Here is a 26246-nt window from a genome sequence, read left to right as displayed (position 1 = left end):
ACCTTGTGTTGGTGCCTTAATTTGGACATTTCACAGCCAATACAGTTTGCTAAAGCTGCCAGAATGCAATATACCAGAAATGGAATGGCTTTTTAAAAAAGCATTTAATAAGTTACAAGTTTACAATTCTAAGTCTATAAAAATATCTAAACTAAGGCATCCAAGGAAAGATATCTTTTTTTAAATTTATTTTGTGTTATCAAACCAAAACAACATGCAAATATGAACATTCTTAACACATGAACATTCCATGCTTGGTGTACAATCAAAACCTCACAATATCATCACATAGTTATATATTCATCACCATGATCATTTCTTAGAATATTTGCATTACGCCAGAAAAAGAAATAAAAAGAAAAAAGAAAAAACTCATACATACCTTACCCCTTACCCCTCCCTCTCATTCACCACTAGTATTTCCATCTACCCAATATATTTTAACTTTTGTTACCCCTATTTTTTTCCCTATACCCCTTACCACTCCCTTTCATTGATCACTAGTATTTCAATCTACTCTATTTTAACATTTGTTCCCCCTATTATTTATTTATTTTTAATCCACATTTTTTACTCATCTCTCAATAGTGTAGATAAAGGGAGCCACAGTGTACATGGGTGATTCAGTGGTAGAACGCTTGCCTTGAATGCGGGAGACCCAGGTTCAATTACAGGATCATGCACCCCTCCCCCCAAAAAAGGAGCATCAGACACAAGGTTTTCACAATCACATAGTAACACTGTGAAAGTTATATCATTATACAATCATTTCAAGAAACATGGCTACTGGAACACAGTGCGACAGTTACAGGCCCTTCCCTCCAGGCACTCTAATACACTTTAAACTAAAAAGGGATACATATATGATGCATAAGAATAACCTCCAGGATAGCCTCTTGACTCTGTTTGAAATCTCTCAGTCACTGACATTTCATTTTGTCTCAATTCTCTCTTCCCCTTTTTGGTTAAGAAGGTTTTCTCAATCCCTTGATGCTGAGTCCCAGCTCATTCTAGGATTTCTGTCCCACGTTGCTGGGGAGGTTACACCACTGGGAGTCATGGCCCATGTAGAGTGGGAGAGGGCAGTGAGTTTGCTTGCCGTGTTGGCTGAGAAAGAGAGAGAGAGGCCACATCTGAGCAACAAAAGAGGTTCTCTGGGGGTGACTCATCGGACTAATTTTAAGTAGTTTTAGCCTATCCTTTTTGGGGATAAGTTTCATAAGAACAAACCCCAAGATTGAGGGCTTGGCCTATTGATTTGGTTGTCCCCACTGCTTGTGAGAATATTAGTAATTCTCCAAATGGGGAAGTTGAATTTTCCCCCTTTTTCACTATTCCCCCAAAGGGACTTCTATATTCACTGTTTAAATCACTCTGGGATTTATTGGGGCATCACACTGGACAAACGTCCAAAATCTCATGCCCTATTCAAGGTTCCATGTACTTATGGTGTTCAATTAAACTGTCCATATAAGTTAAATTAGGAAATGCACTATTCACAGTATACATTTTGTACCAAATAAACATTTTTGTCTTTAGCCTCACACTGAAGTTGAAGTTTTAAAATACGAATGACCACCTACTCTCAATACCCTAATATTGACATTCCTTTGTTCTTCCTCATGCAAAACATTTTTTAATTTGTACATTTAGGAACTATCATTGTACACTCTAGGCATTCCTAGATTATACCTTCTCAGTCTTTATTGTCTATATTTCCTTCTTGTTTCATATGTGCCCCCAGCCCTCCTCCTTTGAGCATTCTCACATTCAGCTTCATTCAGTGTACTTTCATTATTGTGCTACAATCAGATAGTATTTTGCTATGCATTTCTGAATTTTTACAATCAGTCCTCTTGCACAGTCTGTATCCCTTCACTCCAATTACCCAGTCTCTACTCTATTTTTATCTTCTGATGACCTCTGTTCTTAACTGAAATTCTCCAAGTACATTCATTAATATTAGTTCATATTAGTGAGACCACATAGTATTTGTCCTTTCGTTTCTGGCTAATCTCACTCAGCATAGTCTCCTCAAGGTCCATCCACATTGCTACATGCTTCATGATTTTATTCTGTCTTACAGCTGCATAATATTCCATCGTATGTATATACCACAGCTTGTTTACCCACTTGTCTGCTGATGGACATTTGAGATGTTTCCATCTCTTGGCAATTGTAAAAAATGCTGCTATGAATATTGGTGTGCAAATGTTCATTTGTGTCCTTGCCCTAATGTCCTCTGAATAGATACCTAGTAATGGTATTCCTGGATCATATGGCAATTCTATACTTAGCTTCCTGAGGAACCACCAGACTGCCTTCCATAGCAGTTGTACATTTTACATTCCCACCAACAGTGGAAAATTGTTCCTCTTTCTCCACATCCTCTCCAGCACTTGTCATTTCCTGTTTTATTGATAATGGCCATTCTGGTGGGCATGAGATGATATTTCATTGTGGTTCTGATTTGCATTTTCATAATAGCCAAGGAAGTTGAGCATCTTTTCATGTGCCTTTTATCCATTTGTATTTCCTCTTCTGAGAAGTGTCTGTTCATGTCTTTTGCCCATTTTGTAATTGGGTTTTTTTGGTTTTTGTTGTTGAGTTGAAAAATCTACTTATACATATTGTGGATACTAGACCCTTAACTGAGGTGTCATTTGCAAATATTGTCTACCATTGTGTAGGCTGCCTTTTTACTTTCTTGACAAAGTTCTTTGATGCACAAAAGAGTTTAATTTTGAGGAATTCCCACTTATCTATTTCTTTCTTCAGTGCTAGTGCTTTGGGTGTAAGATCTAGGAAACCACCTCCTATTATAAGATTTATAAGATATTTCTCTACATTTTCTTTTAAAAGTTTAATGGTCTTAGATCTAATGTTTATGTCTTTGATCCATTTTGAGTTAATTTTTGTCTAGGTTGTGAGATATGGATGTTCTTTCATTCTTTTGCATGTGGATATCCAGTTCTCCAGGCACCATTTATTGAAGAGACTGTTCTATCCCAGGTGAGTTGGCTTGGCTTCCTTATCAAAGATCAATTTTCCATAGATGAGAGGGTCTATATCTGAACCCTCTATTTGATTCCATTGGTCAGTATATCTATCTTTATGCTAGTACCATGCTGTTTTGACCACTGTAGCTTCATAATATGCCTTTAAAGTCAGGTAGTGTGAGACCTCCCACTTCATTTTTCTTTCTCGGGATATTTTTAGCTATTTGGGGCACCCTCGCCTTTCAGATAAATTTTGTTATTGGTTTTTCTATTACTGAGAAGTAAATTTTTGGGATTTTAATGTGTATTCTATAGAATCTATAAATCAATTTAAGTAGAATTGACATTTTGACTATTAAGTCTTCCAATCCATGAACATAGTATGCCCTTCAATTTTTTTTTTTAGGTCTTCTGTGATTTCTTTTAGCAATTTCTTGTAGTTTCTTTGTATAGATCTTTTGTATCTTAGTTAAATTTATTCCTAAATATTTTATCCTTTTGGTTGCAATTGTAAATGGAATTTTTTTCTTGATTTCCCCCTCAGATTGCTCATTACTAGGTATAGAATTACTGCAGATTTTTGAGTGTTGATCTTGTAACCTACCACTTTGCTGTACTCATTTATTAGCCCAGTAGTCTTGCTGTGGATTTTTTGGGGTTGTCGACATATAGTATCATATCATCTGCAAACAGTGAGAGTTTTACTTCTTCCTTTCCAATTTTGATGCCTTGTATTTATTTTACTTGTCTAATTGCTCTAGCTAGAACTTCCAACACAATGCTGAATAACAATGATGACAGGAGACATCTTTGTCTTGTTCCTAATCCTAGGGGGAAAGCTTTCAGTTTTCCCCATTGAGGATGATGTTAGCTGTGGGTTTTTCATATGTTCCCTTTATCATGTTGAGGAAGTTCCCTTCTACTCCTATCCTTTGAAGTGTTTTTAACAAGAAAGGATGTTGAATTTTGTCAAATGCCTTTTTTGCATCAATTGAGATGATCATGTGGCTTTTCTGCTTTGACTTGTGAATATGGTGCATTACGTTAATTGATTTTCTTATATTGAACCATCTTTGCATACCTGAGATGAATCCAACTTGGTCATGGGTATAATTCTCTTACTGGGCTGCTGGATTTGATTTGGCAAGGATTTTGTGGAAGATTTTTGTGTCTATATTCATTAGAGAGATTGGTCTGTAATTTTCTTGTAGTGTCTTTGTCTGGCTTTGGTATGAGAGTGATGTTGACTTCATAGAATGAGTTAGCTATCCTTCCCTCTTCTTCAACTTTTTTTTAAGATTTTGAGCAGGATTGGTACTAATTCATTCTTGAATGTTTGGTAGAATTCACATGTGAAGCCATCTGGTCCTGGGCTTTTCTTTTTGGGGAAGTTTCTTAATGGCTGATTCAATTTCTTTACTTGTGATTGGTTTGTTGAGGCTATCTATTTCTTCTTGAGTTAACACTGGTTGTTCATGCCTTTCTAGGAAGTTGTCCATTTCATCTACATTGTCTAGATTATTAGCATAAAGTTGTTCATAGTATCTTCTCATTAAATCCTTTATTTCTGCAGGGTCAGTGGTTATGTCTCCTCTTCCATTTTTCATTTTTATTTATTAGTCTCCTCTCTCTTCTTTTTGTCAACCTTGCTAAGGGAACATCAATCTTTATTTCTCATACAACCAGCTTCTGGCTTTGTTGATTTTCTTGATTTTTCTCATGTTCTCAATTTCATTTATTTCTGCTCTAATCTTCGCTATTTCTTTCCTTTTGCTTGCTTTGGGGTTAGATTGCTGTTCTTTCTCTAGCTCTTCCAAGTAAACAGTTAATTCCTTCATTTTTTCTCTTTCTTCTTTTTTGATATAGGCATTTAAGGCAATAAATTTCACTCTTAGCACTGCCTTTGCTGCATCCCATAAATTTTGATGTTGTGTTTTCATGTTCACTTGCCTTGAGATATTTACTGTTTTCTTTTGCAATTTCTTCCTTGACCCACTGGTTATTTAAGAGTGTGTTGTTGAGCCTCCAAATATTTGTCAATTTTCTGGCCCTCTGCCTATTATTGATTTCCAACTTCATTCCTTTATTATCTGAGAAAGTGCTTTGCATGATTTCAATCTTTTTAAATTTATTGAGACCTGCTTTGTGACCCAGCATTTGGTCTATCCTCAAGAATGATCCATGAGCACTTATGAAAAGGTGTATCCTGTTTTGTGGGATGTAATGGTCTATAATGTCTGTTAAATCTAGCTCATTTATTGTATTATTCAAATTCTCTATTTCTTTATTGATCCTCTGTCTAGATGTTTTGTCCATTGATGAGAGCGGGGAATTGAGGTCTCCAACTATTATGGTTGATGTGTCTATTTCTCTTTTCAGTGTTTGCCTCATGTATTTTGGAGCACTCTGGCTCAGTGCATAAATATTTATGATTGTTATGTCTTCTCGTTGAATTGTTCCTTTTATTAATGCATAGTGTCCTTCTTCTTCTCTTTTAATTATTTTATATTTGAAGTCTAATTTGTTGGATATTAGTATAGCTACTCCTGCTCTTTTCTGATTGTTGTTTGCAAGAAATATCTTTTCCCAACCTTTCACTTTCAAATTGTTTGTCCTTGGGTCTAAAATGTGTCTCCTGTAAACAGCATATAGATGGGTCCTGTTTTTTAACCCATTCTGTCAGTCTATGTCTTTTGATTGTGGAGTTTAATCCATTAACATTTAGTGTTATTACTGGAAGGGCAGTACGTTCTACCATTTTGCCTTTTGGATTTTATATGTCATATCTAATTTTTCTTCTTTTTATGTTTACTGATAGTCTTCATTTCTGCCCTCTTTTCCACACCTCTCTCTGCTGCTGTTTCCTATCCATTCTTCATGCTCCCTTTAGTATTTCTTGCAGAGCCAGTCTCTTGGTCACAAATTCTCTCAGTGATTTTCTGTCTGAAAATGTTTTAATTTCCACCTCATTTTTGTTTGTTTGTTTTATTCTTTTCCCCCTCATTTTTGAAGGACAATTTTGCTGGATATAGAATTCTTGGTTGGTAGTTTTTGCCTTTTAATAGCTTAAATATATCACACCATTGTCTTCTCACCTTGGTGGTTTCTGCTGAGAAATGTTGACTATAAAAATGAGGAAATATCCATTAAAATGGTATAGAAATGTATAGTCTTATTGGACTTCCCTTGTATGTGATGAATTGCTATTCTCTTGCTGCTTTCAAAATTCTCCCTTTCTCTTTGACATCTGACATTCTGATTAGTAAGTGTCTTGCAGTACATCTATTTGGATCTATTCTGTTTGGGGCATGCTGCACTTCTTGGATCTGCAATTTTAAATATTTCATAAGAGTTGGGAAACTTTCAGTGATAATTTCTTCCATTAGTTTTTCTCCTGCTTTTCCTTTCTCTTCTCCTTCTAGAACACCCACAACACATATATTCATGTGCTTCATGTTGTCATTTAATTCCCTGAGTCCTTGCTCATATTTTTCCATTCTTTTCCCTATATTTTCTTTTGCTTGTTAGATTTCGGATGTCCTATCCTCCAGTTCACTAATCCTATCTTCTGCCTCTTGAAATCTAACATTGTAGATTTCCATTGTTGTTTTTTTTTTCATCTCTTCTACTGTGCCTTTCATTCCCATAAGTTCTGTTTTGTTCCTCAGACTTTCAATTTCTTCTTTTTGTTTGTCCTTGCCTTCTTTACATCCTACCTCAATTCACTGATTTGATTTTTGATGAGATTTTCCATGTCTGCTTGAACATCCTGAATTAATAGTTTCAACTCCTGTATCTCATTTGAATTGTTATTTTGTTCCTTTGCCTAGGCTATAACTTCAATTTTCCTAGAGTGATTTGTTGTTTTTGTTTTTTTTTTCTGGCATCTAGACATTTAATTTCCTTAATTAGTTTATTCTGGAAATTGTTTTCACTTTTTTTTTTTACCTAGGATTTTCTTGCTGGATGACTTTGTTGTGTATCTGTTCTTTGGTTTTCAGTTCAGTTTATTCTAGACCTCTAGCTTAGGATTTGTTTAACAGATCAGAATATTTCAGTTCTTGTTTTCTTATGTCTTGCCCTTCCTGTATGGTCTCTTTTTTTTTTTTTTTTTTTTTTTTTTTTTTTTGCCTTAAGAGGGTCTACTTAGGTATTATAGATCCCAGTCAGATTTTCTGAGATCAGACTGGCCTCCTCTCAGAAGGGAAGAGTCAGCTGCATCAGTTTTTCCTGAGGATGAGACCCAGAAGGTTGAAAGGCTTTTCTGTGAAACCTCTAGACTCTGTATTTTTCCTATCCTGCCCAGTCTATGACATTTGTCTGCCTGTGGGTCCCACCAGAATAAAGTGATGTGGTACCTTTAACTTAAGCAGACCTGCTGAGGCATTGTCAAGAGAGAGGAGAGGTTGTAGTCTGGTTTTAATCACTTCAGTTTTCCAGACCATGGGGTCTGAATTCTGTGAGGGAGAGGTTCCACCTGAGCTGGGCCCCAACCCTCTCCTGGGAAAGGCACAGCCTCCAGAGAATTACTTCCTTTCACCTGGCCAGCCTCTTTGCCTCTCAGGCAAGCTTAATTCTGCCTTTGCCTGGGGCAGTTGGAGCCTGAGAAGTCTTGCAGTTGCATGCAAAGAAGCAGTCAAACCATAGAAACACAGCCACAAAAAAGAAAAGAAAAAAATCTTTTTCAGAGCAGAACCCCCATTCCTTGGGTTTGCCAATCAAGAGCTTAAGTTGGTACATTGTTCTATATATTTCCAGGTCCTATGTACCCCTCCTTTCCTTGAGGGCCCAGACCTTTTCAAGTATTTTGTGCTGTCTGAGCTGAAAAAATCTGTTTTTGTTGTTGTTGTTGTTTGTTTGTTTGTTTTTTCTTTTTCTGTTAGCCTGCCCCTTTGCACGAGGCAAAAATGAGCAACCTCAGTTTTCACTCGAGGTTCAGCTGTGCTGGGAGTCTATTTTTAGCAATCAGAATTTGTTAAATAATTCCACAACTGGAGCTTGGTTGAGCTCAGCCCCTTGCTGTCCCCCTTCTGGGAGGCAGCCTGTGGGGAAGGGCACCGGCCTTCATGGCTTGGGGGAGTCATGGTTCTGGGTGGGATCACAGCTATTCCAGCTTGTCCAGACTGGCGTATGCTGTGTGTCAGTCACTGATGTGGCCCCAGCAGTAGTTCTGTACTGTTCCTGGCTATGTACTAGTTGCTCTGGAGGACAAACTAAATTCCACACCTCACTAAGCTGCTGGACCCACCTCCAGGGAAAGATATCTTGATTCAAGAAAGGCCGGTGGGTCTGGAACACCTGTCAGCTGGCAAGGCATGTGGCTGGCATCTGCTGGGGTCTTTGGCTTCTTGTTTCAAACAGCTTTCCCAGGAGTGTTTTCTTTCTTCATCTTCAAACATCTCTGCCTGTGTCAGTTCTGACTCTTTTTCCAAAATGGTTCCCTCTTAAAGGAATCCAGTAGGCAGATTAAGACCCATCTTGAATGGGCAGAGTTACATCTCCATGGAAACCATTTAATCAGCAAGTGCCACACTTTCAGCTAGACATTGCTACTTATTATAGTTTGCCAACCCCGAAACCATTCCTGCCCACCCCAAAGAACACCTAGAGGATTATCTAAGATTCTACAAAGATTCCATGTTCTATGAATACTTTACAGAAACCTACAATCTCCAGATGGGTTCCTAGGCCAGATAAGTCCTGAAACCCAGAGGTCTCAGCCTCTCCAGAACATCAACTAGTTCCATCCCCCATCCCATATTATCAATAGCCCTTTCCAACATGAAAAAGTTAGGATGGGCATAGCCCAAATACCCTTAAATATTGGGAGAAAGATCAAAGGAGAAAGAAAGTCATAACAGAGAAGATAGGATTTAACAAATGAGTATGGCTACTGAATCATTATATTGATATTTCTTTTAGTTGCAGTGTCTTGGAGCAGTTAGAAGTAAAAACCTAAAATTGTGGAATTGTAACCCATACCAAACTCTAAAATCTGTTCTACAACTAATTGTTGTGGTGAGCTTTGAAATGTATTGCTTTTTGTATATATGTTATTTTTCACATTTAAATAATAATAATAATTTAATAATTTTTTGAAAAGTTACCAACCACAATTGGGTGATCACATCACCATGGAAACAATAAAAAAGATCCCACCCAACAATATTAAATCAGAATTAAAGAACTTGGCTTTTCTGGGAAGCACAACAGTTTTAAACCAGCACACTGGCTAAAAAGAGTTTGTCAGAAACATTTGATTTTCTGACTTTACTCCTCATAATTTTACATGTGGCAGTGGGAGACAAATCAAAGAAAAAGAAAGGAGGGAGGAAAAATTGGGTAAACATAAACATCAACAGACACAGGGAAAACTCAAGAGTTATCTTGAACCCACATTTCCATTTCACCCCTCCTGATAATGAAGGTCTGATAATACTTTCTTCCAAATATCAGTTCCTCCTGTCCATTTCCACTTCACTCACCCCAGTCAGTGCCCTCAGCATCATAGATCTGGATTACCTCCCTGAGTGGCCTCCTTGAATGCACTGTCACTCATATACCACATTTGTCATACCTAAACACTCTTCTTGACTTTCAAGGTCCGTTATCACTGGGCCCCACCCCAACCGATCCTGCAGTAGCCCTTTCTCCATTCAATTGCATTCTTCTCCTAGGAGGTCAGTCCCGCCTTCCTCATCTTTATACTGCCTAAATTGTCTTATCCTTCTCTACTGATTGAAACTTAACCCATTCTTAAGTTTCTGACTATGCCAGCCTTCATTCATTTTTCTCTTTTCTTATCTATTCTGGCACCTAGAGTTTGTACCACAGACAAATTGAATATTTTCATGTTCATTACTCTTAACTCCTTAATGAGACTGTAACCTCCTTGAGGGCAAGGATTGTTTTTTGCTTGTTTTGTTTTGTTAAAGAAAAGTTTTACTAATGTGTTACTATATCAGTGAAGTTATTGCATGGTTTAGACAGACATTATTACAGGCTGTAAAGTAACAAATGGGTTTTATACAATTAAAATATTATACAAACTTATGGGATTTATTGAATAACAAACATACCTAACAGAAAAATTAAATCTGAAAGATTAAATCCAATATTAACATCTACAACATCTCTGAAAGTAAAACTTGTAACTGTTTCATTCTCTCCTAATATATTTTTTAACTCTCTCCTAAATACAGCACTCCAAACCCCAAAGATGAACAAGGAGCATAAGAAGCTGTGATACTAAGAAATGTACAGACAAAAGAAGCACTAAAAATATTGACTTAGACTTGGGAGTTTTTCCTGGAAATCACTTACTTTATTCAAGCCATAGGATTTCTGTGCACTGAATACTGTATATGAGGAAAGTCTGGGATGCTTAAGGTTTGTCCATAGGGATAGTTAGAAATTAACAATATACAATATTATTCCTATCAAAGTTTTTCCTCATAAGTTATATTTATTAAAAAACTATAATTAAAATATTTATTATGTTTGCTTATTACACATTCAGAGATACAAGAGGAAACATTTATATGTTTGATGGCTTAGCATCCACTTTATTGTGCTTATTTATTGTTTGTAATGAACAAGGAAGACACACATCTTCCCAATATTCATGGTGCTGCAATAATAACAATGTTCTCCAAAGAAAATAACTACAAATTTCATCAAATAGTGGTTTAATTAAGAATTATGGCTATAATAAACAAATAACATTATGCATTATTTTTCTAATGAGCTCTAGTTTGAGAAACTAAACAGCAAAAATTGATGTTCTTAAGATCTGACTCTTGGCAAAACTGGTACTTCCTTGAAATCTGGGAGATGCAACAGCAAAACCACAAATACAGCCTATCACCCACCAAAATCCCAAAGAAAAAAACTGTCTTATTAACTTAGGGGAATAAGACTAGGAAGTTCACCGAGAAGGAGAGAACCAAAGTTACAGGTGGCACATAAGAAATCAAGTTTGCATTCAGCTGAAAGCATATTCTATTAAATGGCTTTGAATACAAAAAGGAAATGCTTCATTGTGTTTTCTCAGAAACTAATCAAAAGATGACAGAGTCCTACACAATTTTGAGTCCCAAAGTGGGTGCTGAGAGACTAGAGATCACCCCAGGCACAGCATTTTAGAAAGTTAGTCCTTGGAATAAATGGCACTATACCCCTGGCAGGCAGCTGATGCAAAGGAATGATGCTCTGGAGAGGAGGTAGAGGGCACTCTGATGGAAAGGAATGATGCTTTGGAGAGGCAGTAGAGGACACTCTGTGATCAGCCATTTGACAGATGGGGGTCTAGCTTAAGGTGGGATCTTTAATTCTATGGTTTATCTTCCACTGCTCATGCCTCTGGCTTCATAATGGTCATTTCAATAACTCCAAGATCCCTCTTAATGGGATCTGCCAAAAGGAGGCCTTGGGGAGCATATATTTTCTCATTCTATTGCTGAATATATCTGGATACTTTCTTCAGAACCTTCTCATAATGAGTTTCTATGCATAAGAAGATGGTGTAATGCCATTAAACAAAGCACCCAGCCTTCAAGATATGACTGGCTGCCAAGCTTCTCTGCTTCTGCATAAAGATTATTTAATATTTGAACTATTTCTTCAAACTACTGTCAGTTCTGTTCTTCACCTCCGTGGGGACCTTGGTCTAAACTGGCAGTGTGTGCCACTGCTGTAGTCACTTCATTCAGTGAAGATCTTCCCGGACACCTGCACCTGCTACGGCCTCGTGGTGAGGAAAGGACCAGCCTCGCCCCCTCCTCTACACTCCAGCTGTTATCAAGTCGCCTTATCCGTCAATTAGGTCTAGTCGCCAACTGCTTGTTTTTTTAATGCACGTCTTGCATCTCACAGAGCTAAGCATTTACAAGGAACATCATAAATGTTTGTCTGATTGGTTGATCCTGACTGTAATCCTTTTAAACTAGGAGGGTAGAATCCGGCAGAGTAGTGGCTTTGGAATCACATCTGAATGCGAATCCCATCTCTGTCACTTCATAGAGCTGTGTGAATGTCAATAAAATCTTTTTTTTTTTTACCCACTCCTTTAAATGGTTTTTCTTATTTCTTTGTACTTAGGCACTATGCTGAAGCATACCCTCAAGAAATGAAAAATAAATTTTGCTTTACAATCAACACAAAATGGATTAGACTATAGAAAAATCACCTTGAAAAATAACATAGCTCCAAGATTTTACTACAATTAGGTTCAATGTGATCAAGTAGTTACAAAAGTCAGAAGGGGCATTTTTAATTCATGGAGGTACAAATGAAAAAGGAGAGCTCCAGGACAAACATTGGACATGTTCATTTGGCCTCTGCCCCATGGAGAAAGACATCAGATCTGGCAATAAGGGTCATTAGATTGTGTTCTCTGGTACGGAGAACAGAACATATTACTAGGTAAATCCAGATTATTAGGTATGCCCAGAGCTAAGGAAACTATTACCCCCACCACTACTACCAAATTTTCTACTTCCTTTGCTACAATTTTACTCCTGCCAAGTATCCTGCCCATGAGAGCCTGCCAAAGCAGCTGGCCCTTAAGCTATACTTGCACTCAGTCTTGCAAACAGTAACTAACACACTTCTGTTTGTCAAATCAGCTATACTAATTTTGGTTACATCTGAGAAGCCATAAAGTGCAATGGTTAAGAGGATATGGACTTTAGGGGTAGGTTGCTTCAATTTGAATTAACTGTTATTTACTATATGACCTTAAGCAAGTGGCCAACTCATCTGTACCTGTTTCCTCATCTGAAATGGGATGCTAACCAAACCGACATCACAAGGATGTCAGAAGGACATAATAGTTTAAAAAAATGCTTCAAACAGTGTCCAGAATATAAGTGATCAATAAATATTGAGCAAATTTTGCATAAATAATTATGCAAAAAGCAAGTTCCAGGTGGTACTATGATAAAACTAGTTTAAACTCCATCTACTGTCTCACTATGGTAAAATATGAGGAATAAATTAAAGAACGTCTCAAAATTTTGTGGCTATTTATTACTTGCACATTTTTGTCGCTTTCTTTTGATCAAAAATTTATTTCCCAAGAGCAATTAACAATAATTCCTTAAAAAACAAAAAAGGTCATCAACTGTGAAATCCCACCCTCTTCTCCCATAGTAACTTGTAATACATAACTGCATTCGCTAATAGCTGCCTTGGGCCCTAACTGGGCCACTGCCTCTTGTCCATACTACCCAGACCGCGCTGGCCCCCAACCAGCAGCTGAGGTCTTCTACAACCAGATCTTCATAGACAATGAATGGACAACAGCAAGCCCTATATCAACTCCCACCTGGTGGATTTGAACATGGTCCTCAAATGTCTCCTGTATTATGCAGTCTGGGCAGATAAGTACCATGGGAAAACAATTCCCATCAGTGGAGACTTCTTCAGCAACACCTGCTATGAAAACATGGGGGTGTACAAGTAGACCATTTCATGGAAATTCCCATTTCAGATGCAAGCATAGAAACTGGGCTCAGCCTTGGCAATTGGGAATGAGGTTGTGATGAAGATGGCTGAGCAGACTCTACTCACTGCCCCTTATGTGGCCAACTTGATTAATGAGATTGGTTTATCCCCCAGTGTGTTCAGTATTGTTCCTGGATTTGGCCTAAAAACCTGTGCCACTATTGCTTCCCATAAAGGTGAGGACAAAGTGGCATTCACATAGTCTATCAAGTTTGTTCACCTCACATAGGTTGTATGGAGCAGAGCAACCCAAAAGATTCATCCTGGAGTTGGGGGAAAAGAGCCCTAATATCATGGTATCAGGTGCCGATGTGGACTGATCTGTGGAGCCTGTTCTCCAACCAAGGCCTGTGCTGCTATGCCAGCTCCTGGACTGTTATGCAGGAGGATGTCTATGCAGAGTTCATAGAGCTAAATGTTGCTAAGGCCAAGCCTTGGGTATTGGAAACCCTTTTGTCAGACAGAGCAAGCAGGGTAAGGTAGACGAAGCTCAGTTTAACAAGGTCCATGCCTGTATCAAATCTGGGAAGGAGGAAGGGGAGAGGCTGCTGTGTGGTGGATGGGGGGCTGCTATGGCCATGGCTACTTCATCCAGTTCACCATGCTTGAAGATGAGCAAGATGGCATGACCATTGCAAAGGAGGATGTCTTTGTGCCAATGATACAGATCCTTAAGTTTGAAACATAGAGGAAGTCATAGGGAGAGCCAATAATTCCAAGTATGGGTTGGCTGCAGCCATTTTCACAGAGGACTTGGACAAGGCAAATTACCTGTCCCAGCCCCTCCAGGATGGCTCCACATGGGTCAACTGCTATGTTGTGTTTGTGGTCCAGTGGCTTCTGTGGCTACAAGGTGTTTGGTAATGGCCAGAAGCTGAGCAAGTATGGTCTTCAAGAATATACTGAAGTGAAAACAGTCACTATCAGAGTCTCTCAGAGAACTCATAAAGAATCATGCTGGCTTCCTGAGTCACCCAGAAATGGAAAGGTCAATAATATTAGCAACAAAAATAAGAAAAGTGAGACTTACATGCTGAGAGCCTCAAAAGAAATTTTTCCCAAAAAATTTCCTGTGAAGAAAGTCCAAGAATTTTATTTGATAAAAAGGCTGGCTACATGGGGTAAAGAATATATGGGGGGCTGATGTCGATCTTTCCAATAAGATGATGGCTTAACAATGTGCGCATTTTAGTTCATCCTCCAGAAAAACTACTAAATAACCAGAAACAGTACAGAACAGCTCCTGGGCCATGTCAGTAACCGGACACACAGCGTACCCAAGTCTGGACCAGCTGGACTGGCTGCGAGCCCCCCCAGAGCTGTGAATTCCTGAAGCCATGACAGCTGGAGCCCCTCCCCCACAGGCTGCTTCCCAGGGGGGAGAGGAAAGAGACTTTACCAGCAGCAGGGGCTGAGCCCAACTAAACACCAATTCTGGAATTAATGAACAAGTTCTGATTACTAAAAATAGGCCCCCAGCTCAGGTGAACCTGGTCAAAGCGGAGGTCGCTGATTTTTGCCCCAGAGATGAGGGGGCAGGGCTGACGGAGAAAGAAAAAAAAAAAAGGAGACAGAGGTTTTTGTGGCTGTGTTTCTACCAAGGCTTGACTGCCTCTGGATTCAGTGGCAGGACTTCTCAGGCTGCAACTGCCTCAGACATAGGCAGAAACAAGGTGTTTGAGAGCTTGTCTGGAGCCTATGCCTTCCCAAGGGGAGGGGGTGAAGCCCAACTCAGGTGGAATCCCTTCCTCAAGGAATTCAGACACCAGGGCTTGGTAATTTGAAGCCATTAAAACAAGCCTACAACCTCTCCTCCATCTCCATCATGTTCCCTGCAGGGAGAGTCTGCCAAAGTTAAAGGTACCGCATCATCTTATGCTGGTGGGACCCGCAGGCAGACAAGCACCACATACTGGGAAGGATAAGAAAAACAGAGTCCAGAGACTTCACAGGAAAGTCTTTCAACCTGCTGGGTCTCACCCTTGGGGAAAACCGACACAGGTGACTCTTTCCTCCTGATAGGAGGCCAGTCTGGCCTAGGAAAATCTGGCTGGGGTCTATAATACCTAAGTAGACCCTCCTAAGTATGGGGGGAAAATGGCACCATACAAGCAGGGCAAGAAACAAGAAAACAAGAACTGAAAAATTCTCCTCTGTTAAACAAAACCTAAGCTAGAGGTCCAGATAAAGCTGAACGGAATGCCAAAGAGCATATAGACAACAAATTCATCCAGCAAGAAAACCCTAGGTAAAAGAGGTGAAAGCAATCTCCAGAATAAACTAATTAAGGTAATTAAATGCCTAGACGCCAGCAAAAAATAACAAATCACATTAGGAAAATTGAAGATATGGCCCAGTCAAAGGAATAAACCAACAATTCAAATAAGCTACAGGAGCTAAAACAATTAATTCAGAATATACGAACAGATATGGAAAACCTCATCAAAAACCAAATCAATGAACTGAGGGAGGCTATAAAGAAGGCAAGGAATGAAAAAAAGAAGAAATGGAAAGTCTGAAAAAAATCACAGAACTTATGGGAATGAAAGTCATGGTAGAGGAGATGAAAAAAACAATGGAAACCTACAATAGTAGATTTTGAGAGACAGAAGATAGGATTAGTGAACTGGAGGATGGAACATCTGAAATCCGACAAGAAACAGAAACTATAAGGAAAAAAATGGAAAAATGTGAGCAGGGACTCAGGGAATTGAATGAGAATATGAACCACACAAATATATGTGTTGTGGGTGTCCCAGAAGGAGAAGAGAAGGGAAAAGGAGGAGAAAAACTAATGGAGGATATTATCACTGAAAATTTCCCAACTCTTATGAAAGACCTAAAATTACAGATCCAAGAAGTACAGTGTACCCCAAAGAGAATAGATCCAAATAGAAGTACTCCAAGACATTTACTAATCAATATGTCAGAGGTCAAAGAGAAAGAGAGAATCTTGAAAGCAGCAAGAGAAAAGCAATCCATCACATACAAGGGAAGCCCAATAAGACTATGCTCAGTTCTCTCAGCAGAAACCATGGAGGCAAGAAGACAGTGGGATGATATATTTAAATTATTAAAGGAGAAAAACTGCCAACCAAGAATTCTATATCCAGCAAAATTGTCCTTCAAAAATGAAGGAGAAATTAAAACATTTTCAGACAAAAAAATCACTGAGAGAATTTGTGACCAAGAGACCAGCTCTGCAAGAAATACTAAAGGGAGCACTAGAGACAGATATGAAAAGACAGAAGAGAGAGGTGTGGAGAAGAGTGTAGAAAGAAAGACTATGAGTAAAGGTAAAAAGAAGGAAAATTAGATATGACATATAAAATCCAGAAGGCAAAATAGTAGAAGAAAGTACTACCCATGCATTAATAGCACTAAATGTTAATGCATTAAACTCCCCAATCAAAAGACATAGACTGGCAGAATGGACTAAAAACAGGACCAATCTATATGCTGTCTCTCCTCAAACGACATGAGGGCAAGGACACAAATGGACATTTGCACACCAGTGTTTATAGCAGCATTATTTACAATTACCAAGAGATGGAAACAGCCAAAATGTCCATCAGCAGACAGGTGGCTAAACAAACTGTGGCATATGCATATGATGGAATATTATGCAACTGTAAGACAAAATAAAGTTATGAAGTATGTAACAACATGGATGGACCTAGAGGACATTATACTGAGTGAGATTAGCCAAAAACAAAAGAAAAAATACTATATGGTCTCACTGATACGAACTGACATTAGTGAACAAACTTGGAATATTTCGTTGGTGACAGAGACTATCAGGAGATAGAAATAGGGCAAGATATTGGGTAACTGGAGCTGAAGGGATACAGATTGTGCAACAGGACTGAATATAAAAACTCAGAAATGGACAACACAATACTACCTAACTGTAATACAATTATGTTAAAACACTGAGTGAAGCTGAATGTGAGAATGATAGAGGGAGGAGGGCTGGAGGCATAAATGAAATTACAAAGAAAAATAGATGATAAAGATTGAGATGGTATAATCTAGAAATGTCTAGAGTGTATAATGATAATGACTAAATGTACAAATTTTAAAAATGTTTTTGCATGAGGAAGAACAAAGGAACATCATTACTGCAGGGTGCTGAAAATTGATGGTAATTAATATTTAAAAATTTCAACTAATGTGTGAGACTAAAGCAAAAAATGTTTATTTGGTACAAAATTTGTCTTTTGACTAGTGCATGGCCTAATATAACTTATGTAGATAGTTGGTTGAACAATATAAGTACCTGGAACCTTGATTAGGACATGAGATTTTGTTGGTTTGTCCAGGGTGGTACCCTGATGAATCCAGAGTGATTTGATCAGTGAATGGAAAAGTGTTTGCAGAGTCCCCTTCGGGGAGTGGGAGAACGGGGGAAAATTCCACCCCACCCCCCCAGTTGAATTCTTGATATTCTCACAAGCAGTGTGGACAACCAAAGCTATAGGCTGAGCCCCTAGTCTTGGGGGTTGTTCATATGAAACTTAACCCCACAAAGGATAGATCAAGTCTACTTAAAATTAGGCCTAAGAGTCACCCCCATGAGAGTCTCTTTTGTTGCTCAGATGTGGCCTCTCTCTCCAGCCAACACAACAAGCAAACTCACCACCCTCCCCCTGTCTACGTGGGACATGACTCCCAGGACTGTGGACCTTCCTGGCAATGTGGGACAGAAATCCTAGAATGAGCTGAGACTCAGCATCAAGGGATTGAGAAAACCTTCTCAACCAAAAGGGGGAAGAGTGAAAGGAGACAAAGTGTCAATGGCTGAGAGATTCCAAACAGAGTTGAGAGGCTATCCTGGAGGTTATTCTTACACATTAAGTAGATATCACCTTGTTATTCAAGATGTAATGGAGAGGATGGAGGGAACTGCCTGAAAATGTAGAGTTGTGCCCCAGTAGCCATGTTTCTTGATGATGATTGCATAATGATATAGCTTTCACAATGTGACTGTGTGATTGTGAAAACCTTGTATCTGATGCTCCTTTTATCTACCTTGTCAACAGATGAGTAGAACATATGGAATAAAAGTAAATAATAAGGGGAACAAATGTTAAAATAAATTTAGTTTGAAATGCTAGTGATCAATGAAAGGCAGGGGTAAGGGGTATGGTATGTATAATTTTTTTTCTGTTTTAATTTTATTTCTTTTTATGTTATCTTTTATTTATTTTTCTGAATTGATGCAAATGTTCTAAGAAATGATCATGATGATGAATATGCTACTATGTGATGATATTGTGAATTACTGATTATATATGTAGAACGGAATGATTATATATTAAGCATGCTTGTGTTTCTTTGTTTTCATATTTTTTAGATTTAAAATTAATAAAAAATTTTTAAAAAGAATATATGGGAAGTCTTTTTTTTAACTTTTTTATTGTATAATATACTGTATATTCAAAACAAAGAAAGAAAAAAAGCAATAGTTTTCAAAGCACTCTTCAACAAGAAGTTACAGGACAGATCCCAGAGTTTGTCATGGGCTATCGTATGATCCTCCCAGATTTTTTCTGCTATATATAGGAAGCAGATATATATATATTCTATATATAGAACATAGGAAGCTAGAAAGAATAAATATATTTTTTATCATCACAATAATTTTTTTTTCTTTTTTGTGAAAAATAACATATATACAAAAAAGGAATACATTTCAAAGCACAGCACAACAATTAGTTGTAGAACAGATTTCAGAGTTTGGTATGGGTTATGATTCCACAATTTTAGGTTTTACTTCTAGCTGCTCTAAGATACTAGAGACAAAATAAATATCAATTTAACGATTCAGCAATCATATTTGTTTGTTAAACCTTTCCTTTTGTATATAACTCCACCATCACCTGTGATCTTTCTATCCCACTCTTTAGAGTATTTTATTAGAGTAAAGTTACTCTTTAGGGTAAATTTTTCATGTTGAAAGGGGCTGTTAATAATACAGGGTAGGAAGACAGAACTGGCTGATGTTCTGGAGAGGCTGAGCCTTCTAGGTTTCAGGACTTATGTGGTCCAGGGACCCAACTGGTGGTTGTAGGTTTCTGGAAAGTTAACCTAGTGCATGGAACCTTTGTAGAATCTTATATATTGCCCTAGGTGTCCTTTAGATTGGCTGGAATGGTTTTGATTGGGGTTTGATAAGTTATCTTAGGTAGCAATGTCTAACTGAAGCTTGCATAAGAGTGACCTCCAGAGTAGCCTCTTGACTCTATTTGAACTCACTCAGCCGCTGAAAATTTATTAGTTACACTTCTTTTCTCCCTTTTTGGTCAGGATGGCATTGTTGATCCCATGATGCCAGGTCTGGATTCATTCTTGGGAGTCATCTTTCATGTCTCCAGGGAGACTTTCACCCCTGGATGTCATGTCCCACGCATGAGGGAGGGCAATGATTTCACTTACAGAACTGGGCTTAGAGAGAGTGAGGCCAAATCTGAGCAACAAAAGAGTTCCTCCAGAAGTAACTCTTAGGCATGCCTATAGATAGGCTAAGCTTGTCCACTATCTACATAAAGGTTCACATGAGTAAGCCTCAAGATCAAGGGCTTGGCCTAGTGATTTGGGTGTCCTTAATGTTTGACATAGTGTCAGGGTATTCCCTGATTCCCTATTAAACTATTAAAGTTTAATATTTCCATATTTTTTCTCCCATCCCTCAAGGGACTCTGCCAATGCTTTTTATTATTTGCTTAATATATTCTAGGATGTATCCAGGCATTACATTAAGCTAAACAGTATTAAAGGCCCTCAATCTTATTCTGGGCTCTATATAGGAAGTCTTTTAAACTTTAACAATACTACCAGCACTGTAGGTGATTTTTAAATATAGTTTCAAATGTTCCATACTGTCTAGCTGATATACTTCTGTAACTTGCCTTTATGAGGAAAAAAAGTAATTGTTTAGAAGTATATCAATATTCAAGGTAACAGCTAATACTCTGCTTTGTGTTCTGGACTTAAAATCATTAAAAAGTGCTGCCCTTAAAAAAGGGAGAGGAAAGGATATTTAAAAATAATAATAATAATAATAAAAAGAAGCAAAAAAGTAAAAAAAAAAAAAAAAGTGGGGGGAAAGGCGGTCCTCTGGACTATTTTCTGAGACCATAAAGAATGGTCAAAGAAAGCTCTGGAGATAGTTTCTTAGAAGCCTTGTAAAGAGGAATATAGATATGGTGATGGCAACTATGGAGAACAAAGGAAAGCAGGACAAATCTCATAGATCTGAGGGAAGAAAGAGGTGTTCAGAGGTGTCACTGGACCTCAGGGAATGTTTCATGATCTCCTCATGAGCAAGAGCATCTGCCTTAACCAAAGAATGGCTTGCTCCTTGCTTTACAGAAGAGGAAAGAGTTAAGAGAAAAGAGATTACAGAGGAAGGAAGAAATTAAATATTTTGCCCACATAGATAATGAAATATAGGACTAGGACTCAGATCAAGGCAGTCTGCATCCAGAGTCTATGCTTTTTATGCCTGTTTACAAAAAAATTCACCCATCACACTTATTGGTAGGAATTGTGGTCTCCTGGTGCACATTAGGGAGGGAACAGGAAGTGGCTCATATAGTATCTGTGTACCTTTTGAGGATGGGAAAGAAGGAAGAAGGACAAGTAGACCAATTATATTTCCGCATCTACAAAACAGAAAGCATGCCAGAAAGTTGCAGCCATAAAAGATTCTCCAATTTAGATTTTTTCCTTAGATATTCATCACCCTAGTTCCATCACTTCTTGTGCTGGTTTGAAAGGATTTATGTACCCTAGAAAAGCCATGTTTTAATCCTAATCACTCTTGCGGAGATAGCTGTTTCTTTCAATCCCTATTCAGTAGTGTAGGTTGGAAACTTGATTAGATTATGTCCACAGAGGCGATATGCCCAATTGTGGGTATTAACCTTTGATTAGAGTGAGATGTGACTCCACCCATACCAGGTGGGGCTTGAATCCTTTAAAAGTGGAAACATTTTGGAGAAAGCTAGAGAGTCACTAGAACCACAAGAGTCGACACAGCCAGGGACCTTTGGAGATGAAGAAGGCATAAGCCCCTGGGGGAGCTTCATGAAATAAGATGTTTGGAGAGAAAGCTAGCAGACATGGATATATTCACCACGTGACTTTTCAGTTAAGAGAAAAACCCTGAACTTCACCGGCCTTTCTTGAGTGAAGGTAACCTTTTGTTGGTGCCTTAATTTGTGCATTTTTATAGACTTGCTTTAATCGGGACATTTTCATGGCCTTAGCACTGTAAACTTGCAACTTAATAAATCCCCCCTTTTAAGAACCGTTCTGTTTCTGGTATATCGCATTCTAGCAGCTACCAAACTAGAACAGGGACCTAGAGATACATGGAAGCTAGAGATTGGTGAACAGTTAGCTAATGAGGTTGAACTTAAATGTAAGGGAACGGATAGAAGTGAAGGCAGTTCAAAATTGCCATATTGAAGGTGAATATGATTGAAAGGGGTTGCATAGAGCCATATATCCCACTGATTAACACTACAAATATAATTAAGTTTTTGCATAAACTACTTCAAAGGTATGAAACTTGTAAAAAGAGTTTATAATATCAGGGTATGGGCTATGTTTAACACGAGGACATTTATAGTACCACAGCCATATCAGGAGTAAATAATGGTGGGAAGGGATAAGAGTTAAGGGGAGGTTTGGATTTTCTATTTGGTGAGGGTGTGTTTATCAGTTATTTTTCTCCTAGGAGCAATGAAAATTATCTAAAATGGAGAGTGTTGATGGACTGTTGACTTTGGACATTACATATGATGCCCAATGGATGGATGTGGCTGAAGGATACACTGAATGAGAAGTAGAATGGCAAACTGTGGTATATACATATGATTGAATATTGTGCTGCTACAGAAAGGAATGAAGTCGTGAGGCATGCAACATTGTGAATGAATCTGTGGGACATTACGTGATGCAAAATAAGCCAGAAACAAAATAAGAAATACTGTATGGTCACATTTAGAAAATATTTATAAGAAAATTGGGGCCTAGATTGCAAGCTCTTGTAAGGTCACATTTAGTCCAGAGAGTTAATTGATATTTCTAGATTTTGAGAGGCTGTGCTATGTATGTATAACCTGCTATTTCCCTGGAACTCTGGGTACCTGTGTGACACCTGAGACTCAGAGTAAGAGTTCCGTAGTTCTGAAGGTCAGCATTGCCACATACAACTGTTAAAGAAATTGAAAAAGAGATCAGGTTTCAATTAGAGATAAGAATGAAGGCAATAAGGTTGGGACTAAGATAAATCAGAATATAAGGTAAGGAAGACATTGCCTGTATTTTAGAACTTCACATACTCAATGGGACCAAAGGAAGAGCGTTTACTTTGTCCATTACCTGAATTTTCTGTAACACATAGTCTAACTCCACCTGTCTGGATAGTTCATTTAAACAACCCAACACAAGGAGCCCAAAATGGGAATGAGAACTTGTAATTCTGTATAGCTTAATGCAATGCCTGGATACATCCCAAAGTATATTCAGTAGATAATTTAAAAGTATTGGCAAAGTCCCTTGAGGGATGGGAGAAAAAATATAAAACTATTAAACTTAACCACCAGGAAAACCTCTGATACTGTCTCAAATATTAAGGACTCCCAAATCAATAGGCCAAGTTCTTCATCTTGAGGCTTGCTCTTAAGAAGTTTATTTATATAGCAGAGAAGCTTAGCCTACCTATAGTTATGCCTAAGAGTTACTTCCAGAGAACCTGTTTTGTTGCTCGGATGTAGCCTCTCTCTCGCTAAACCCAACTCTGCAAGTGAAATCACCCTTCCCCCAATGTGGGACGTGACATCCAGGAGAGAAAGTTTCCCTGGCAAGGTAGGCTATGACTCCCAGGGATGAGCCTGTACCTGGCACTGTGGGATCAACAATGCCTTCCTGACCAAAAGGGGGAAAAGAATTGTAACAAATAAGGTATCAGTAGCTGAGAGAGTTCAAGTAGAGTTGAGAGGCTACTCTGGAGGCTACCCTTATACAAGCTTCAACTAGACATTGCTACTTATCATGTTTTGCAAAACTCCAACCAAAACCATTCTTGTCAACCCTAGAAATACTTAGTGCTTTACCTGAGATTCTACAAAGGTTCCATGCACTATGATTACTTTCTAGAAACCTACAACCTCCCAATGGGTTCTAGGTCAGATTAAGTCCTGAAACCCAGTGGGGCCAGCCTCTCCAGAACATCAACTAATTCTATCCCCCTATACCATATCATTGACAGCCCTTTCCAACATGAAAAAGTTAGATTGGGCATAGCCCTCATACACCTAAAGATTAGGAGAAAGAGCAAAGGAGAAGGTGAAGTTATAACAGAGGAGATAGATTTAATGAATGAGTATGATTGCTGAATCATTATATCGATATTTCTTTTAGTCTCCAGTGTCTTAGAACAGCTAGAAGTAAAAACCTAAAAAATGTGGAATTGTAACCCATACCAAACTCTGAAAAATCTGTTCTACAACTAATTGTTGCAGTGTGTTTTAACATTTATTGCCTTTTTGTATATATATTATTTTTCACAATAAAAACAAATAAATTTAAAGAAAAAAGCTTGAGAAGTGTGCTGATTATTCAGGAATAATCAGTGAATGAGTTAACAGAAGAAAATGTAATTTAAGACAAATTCACTTCATTTTAAGTGAAATGGCTGCAGATGTACCCTTAAGTTTTAGTTCTCTGGTGACTAGGACCAAAGATATCAAGGCCCAGAGAAAATAAAAACATCAATAGCTGCATTAAGCTGAGTAAAGAGTGGTTATATGAGAAATAGGAATACCGGCTAATTCTGCAATCTCTTAATTTCTGCCCCCTTTCCCCTAAGTGTTAAATAATCTCAGTGTCTAACTTAAGTAGACAGAAATTTATTGGAAGTATATTGATTAGCTCACAGGAAAGTCAGATGACCAGAACCACAGCTCAAGTCAGCCCTGAAATGGCCTTTTAGGATACCTGTGCCATTGCCCGTGGACAATGAACTCTACCCTAGGGATTGCTGCCATTGGTCCTCCAGACTGTGTGCCACAGCTTCCAGTAGAGTTAATTCTACTTACTTCTGTGTTACTCCACATCAAAGTCCAAAGTAAGAGCATTTAGTCAACCAAGCTTAGGTCATTTTTCCTCACTCCAACCATGTGTGTGTTAGGTGTGGAGGGTCAAATATCTTGACTTTTGACCCGTGTAGTGGAAGGAGAGATCCTGCCATGCATTAAAACTCCCAAATGGAAGATACCCAATCAGTGGAAAGAAGGGAGGGTTACTCATTGGGCAGCCAAAAAATTAGGAACGTTGACTATCCCTGCCCATTTTCCAGAGAAATGAGGAGATTAAAAAGAGGACATTACTCTTTTATGCATAGTTACTATTGCATCATTTCTTCAACTGTAGGCAGTAAATTACTAGATTATTTGGCTTTAAACAAACTCATACATACACGTTCCCATAAATATACAAACTGATCCACTGATTCTTCCAAGTTTTCCATTCTTATTGGCAAAAGGAAACATTTTTCCTTTGTTTCAGGTTAAAGGGAGTGGTCACTGATGTCATTAAGTGGCAACTATACGTGGCCTCTAACTCAGATAAGTCTGATAATAATGTACTCTGGTGAAGAAATTACACTTTAGAGAAGACAAATTCAGTGATGGAGAAAGCCATGAATTCCTAATTAAAGGACTTCGTTTTAAAGGTGTTCCTTTATAGCCTCTTGCTGAAAAAAGGGAGCTAAATAGGGGCATTATTTTCCTCTTAGTTACACTGGTTCCTGAAGGAGCCCCTGTGCTCCTTTTATTTCCTCTTGTATGTGTGAATCAAGAGCATTAGGGAAATCAGTGCACCCCTGAACGCAGTTTTATATTTAGTTTTGTATAGTCATGTGTTTATGTGGCAATTACTCATAAGGAATTACTTATAAATATTATGTCTGTGCTGTTGTTGTTTTAAATGATTTATTCCTTGGCAGCAGGAGTCTTATCTGTTTACTTAAACTGTGTATAGCACCAAACATTGGTTGTTACATGTAAAGCTTTTAATGCTAATGCTAATGCTAATGCTACTGAACATAATAATATACTTTCCCTAGCTATAGCAAATAAAATCTCTTTTCATATAACTTATATCTGACCCACAGACTGCTTTTGTTTTTTTATAAATTAAGTTTTATTGAAACACAGCCATGCTCATTTGTTTTCATATTGTCTGTAGCTGCTTTCATACTATAATGACAGAGTTGAGTAGTTGTAACAGAGACCATATGTCTGCAAAACCTAAAATCTTTACTATCTGGCTATTTACTAAAAAAGTTTACTGACCCTTGATCTATGTTAGTTGTTCTTACCCCAAATGATTGGATGGAATCACCTGTAAAGTCCAAAAAAAAAAAAAAGCAAAAAACCTGGCTCCATGTAACATCCCCAAGGAGAATCTTTAGAGTCAGTTAGAGCTGGAGATATGTGGTTTTTTAAAGTTCACAGCTAAAATTGAGAACCACCAGCCTAATGCAACACACAGTAGCAAGTATAATTTTAATAACTGTGATTCATCAAGTGCTTAATAGATATCAGGCATTGTACTAGAAACTCTATGTGTATTCTTCTCATTTTAATCCCCATAAAACCATTTTAGACACATCTTACAATCCTTGTTTTTTAGTCAAGGAAAGTGAAATTTTTTAAAGTTTACTTG

General features: G+C 38.0%; 2 pseudogenes; one reads left to right on the top strand and one right to left on the bottom strand.

Annotated features, from left to right (window-relative positions):
* Positions 1–11338: 11338 nt before the first annotated feature.
* Positions 11339–12805, bottom strand: LOC143680189 (golgin subfamily A member 7 pseudogene; annotated as a pseudogene).
* Positions 12806–13293: 488 nt separating this feature from the next.
* On the top strand, positions 13294–14649 carry LOC143680188 (aldehyde dehydrogenase, mitochondrial pseudogene; annotated as a pseudogene).
* Positions 14650–26246: the final 11597 nt, after the last annotated feature.

Source organism: Tamandua tetradactyla, chromosome 4, assembly GCF_023851605.1.
Source record: "Tamandua tetradactyla isolate mTamTet1 chromosome 4, mTamTet1.pri, whole genome shotgun sequence".
Classification (NCBI taxonomy): Eukaryota; Metazoa; Chordata; class Mammalia; order Pilosa; family Myrmecophagidae; genus Tamandua; species Tamandua tetradactyla.
The sequence above is the reverse complement of the archived record's forward strand: the minus strand, read 5'-3'. Positions and strand labels throughout refer to the sequence as shown.